At 51.6% G+C, this 3,520-nt stretch overlaps 1 non-coding gene across 1 annotated transcript; it reads right to left on the reverse strand.

Moving 5' to 3' along the window:
• Positions 1-2,726: 2,726 nt before the first annotated feature.
• Positions 2,727-2,867, reverse strand: LOC115486836. Its single transcript, XR_003947167.1, has one exon. It is a non-coding gene; the product is annotated as a small nucleolar RNA SNORA48 (small nucleolar RNA).
• Between the last annotated feature and the right edge of the window lie 653 nt (positions 2,868-3,520).

The following is a 3,520-nucleotide window of genomic DNA, read 5'->3' on the forward strand; positions in this document are numbered from 1 at the left end:
CCATTCACAGATGATATATAAATTTGGGGTTGGGCCAATTCAGAGCCCTGTATCTGGGCCTGGGTGGTAGGTGAGCAGGTCAGTCTGTCAGCTCTCCCTTAGCCACACCACCAGGGTGAGCTCTCCAGCACTGCTCTGGGTAGGACATCCAATGCCACCATCATCAGGAGGCAGGGTCAGTTCTGCTCTTATGCCCTCAGGGTCAGCTCATCTACACCCATGCCTCCAAAATCAGCTCCATTATACTACCCAGTCAAAGTTCAGGGTCCACTCCTCCCATCCCCCTAATGACTGTGAGGCCAGCTCTCCTGCTCTCATGCCCTCTGGGTTGACTTACTTCCATCTTCACCATCAGGGCCAGCTCCACTGGCATCCCAGGCAAGATGCAGAGCCCACTTGAGGAAGTGCTATAGCCAGTGAGAAGGCAGTGTTAGCCTTCCCTCTCCCCCTCATGTTCAGAGATCACTCTCCCAGTTACTGCAGGTGATAAATGGGGAGAGAGAGGGCAGCTCCTCCCAGCTCAGGCCACCTCAGGGCAGAGGAGTGGTAGAGCCAGCTCATCCATGTTCTCTCCCTCAGGAGAATGACTCACCAATGCCCCCTCCACTGTGGCCAGCTCTACTGTGCTGTTGGGTAGTGGGCTGCACACGGATAGCCTGTTCTCCAGTAGATCATAGGTCTTGAACCCCAGGGGATCCAATGGGTAGCGATTTCCACCTACATGGGACGGAAGGTATTCGAGCATGTCTCCTTGACCCCTGACTCCTGTCGAAGTTACCGCACCCACAGCCCCCACAGGAGAGGTGTGTGACTATCAGTCACACAAACAATGTTCCAAGCTTCTGGCATTCTGGCTAGACTCCACCCCCACAGTTACCTGACTATAGCCAGGTATGCTCCTCCCCACAGTTACCTGGTAGTCCAGCCCACTATAAAAGGGGCTGCTTGGCCCCTCCTTGCTCTCTTTAAGTTCTCATCTTTCTTACTCTCTAGCCCTCCTTCTCTCTCTTCCTTTCCCCCTCTCTCCACGTGGCCATGGCCGGCCTCCCTCTTTCTACCTCCTCTCTCTTCCTCCCTGCCTTTCTATAATAAAACTCTAAAACCATAGACTGTCTCTGCTCATCAGGGCCCTTGTGCTTGAACAATGGGATAGGCTTTCCCCTAAGGAGCTGCATCTAACCTCTCGTCTGAAGGCCTTCCTGTGCTCCAGCCATGGACCAGATCAAGGACTCTGGCCTGCATGGGAACCACACAGTGCCCCCTCTCCCTCTGCTCTCTCCTCCCTTCAGCCCCAGGGCTGACTGAGCCACCCCGAGGGCCCCCATTCTGTTCTCAGCTCCTCCTCAGTGTCCAGCAGTGTCTGGGATGCCCAAGACTGAGAACCTGGTACTAGAATTGCCCCTTGTCCATCATCCTTGGAGCTGGGGCCAGTGGCTTCACACTGCCAGACACCCACTTGGGGCCGCATGGAAAGCCGGCGACAGTTCTTCTGCTTCTACCCGCCCAGAACACCAGAACTCTGGTGGGTCGAGAGTTTTTTCCCACTTCCTCTTTCCCCCACACTCACTGCCCCACACTGTGCTGTCCATATCAGGGTCAGGCCATTCCACCTGTTCTCATAACTCTGGGGTCAGCTCTCCTGACTGCCTCAAGTGGCAAGGGGAATGGGGCAGAGGGCATCTCCCCTGACCCCCTGCCCAGGCTACCTCATGGTAGAAAGTGGCAGTGGCAACTCTCCTGTTCTCATGACTGCTGCAGGTAGTAAGAGGCAAGGAGGGGACAAGGCATCACACTCACAATCGTACAATCGCATGGCAGAGTGGCAGGGCCAGCTCTCCTGCGCGTTTTCCTTGTCATGACCCCCACTGGCCCCAGCTCTACTGTGAGCTGTCCACTCAAAATACAAGGCCTAATCTCCTGAGTGTTCAGCTGGTGAGGGGTAGGGTTAGCTCGCCTGAGTTCATGACATTGTAGGCAGCTTTCCAGACTGCAAGAGGTGGCAAGGGAAAGGACATCATCTATGCACTTGTGCCACCCCATGGCAGACAAGTAACAAGGTCAGCTCTCTCCCACACTCATGCCCTCAGGACTAGCTCACCTACACCCCAGCTGCCTGAACCAGTTCTACTGTGCCACTTGGATGTTGCACAGGGTCCACTCTTCTGAATATTGCCACTGGTGAGTTGGAAGGCCAGTTATGGACAGCCTCTCAATATCCACATGGTCCCTGGTGGCTACCCTGACCAGGAACATCCCCAAGTTATCTAGTGGTACTATGAGTCACAGACATCCACACTGAACTCTGCCACCGCATAGCCACCGACTCAGACATGTCCTTCAATGGCAGCTCAAACTGGGACCTCACCATGGCCCCAGATGTCAGGTCAGGCCTGGCCATTTACAACAGGCTATTTTCCTCTCCACCCTTGATCTCCCGTTCTATCTGTCTTCATAATGTTCAATCTGCTCCACTTCTCTTTCTCTGCCATCTGACCACCATATCCTCTCATATTATGGTAGCTCCTACTGCAGGCTGGCCACGTGACTGGTGGGTCCCTGGGCAACATCCTACACCCATGGTGAGTGGCATGGCAACAAGCAGGTGTCTAATGGCCAGCTGTGTCATGAACTGGAAGACAGGTGTGAGTATGGCATAGTGGTTCACGGGTTTCTGACTGTCTTCCTCCTTCTGAGTTGTACTAACTGAATTTTACTTAACTTGGTTTTTTTGAGGCCTAGACATAAGACAGCTTTGCCCACTAAGCCAGGCATCAAACTAGGATGAACAAAGGACTACCATCTGCTCTGCCCCTGACTGATAGAATACCAGCACCAATAAGGTGTCTCTTTGCCAATTGGCAGGGGAAGCATGGCAACTTTTATAGAGGGAAACATTTCATTGGGGTTGGCTTAAAGCTTCAGAGGTTGAGCCATTATCATCATGATGGAAAGCATGTCAGAGTGTAGGCAGACATGGTGTTAGAGACAGAGCTGAGAATTCTAAATCTTGATCCACAGGCAGCAGAAGAGAATGTGTCTCACACTGGGCGTAGCCTGAGTGTATGAGAGACCTCAAAGCCTGCACCCACCATGATACACTTTCTCTAACAAGGCCACGCCTACTCCAAGAAGGCCATACCTCCTAATAGCATCACTTCCTATCAGCCTGACATTCAAATACATGAGTCTATGGGGGCCATACCTACTCAAACCACCACACAGATAAAACATAAAGATAACATTTTAAATGAAAGGGTTCAAATGTTTTGGACAAGGATTGATTTTTGTGTGATGAAATGAAATTTTGTCCTAAGAATGGAAAAAATAGATGAGAATAAAACTTAAAACTAAATCTCAGAAGGTCTGAGTAAGTTGTGCAAGGTTTGTGGAGGACGGGACTTTTGTTTCATTATTAAGGTTTATAAATTCTTAGGTTGGGGACTGGAGAGATGGCTCAGCGGTTAAGAGCACTGACTGCTCTTCCAGAGGTCCTGAATTCAAATCCCAGCAACCACATGGT

This window comes from Mus musculus, chromosome 7, assembly GCF_000001635.26.
Source record: "Mus musculus strain C57BL/6J chromosome 7, GRCm38.p6 C57BL/6J".
NCBI lineage: Eukaryota > Metazoa > Chordata > Mammalia > Rodentia > Muridae > Mus > Mus musculus.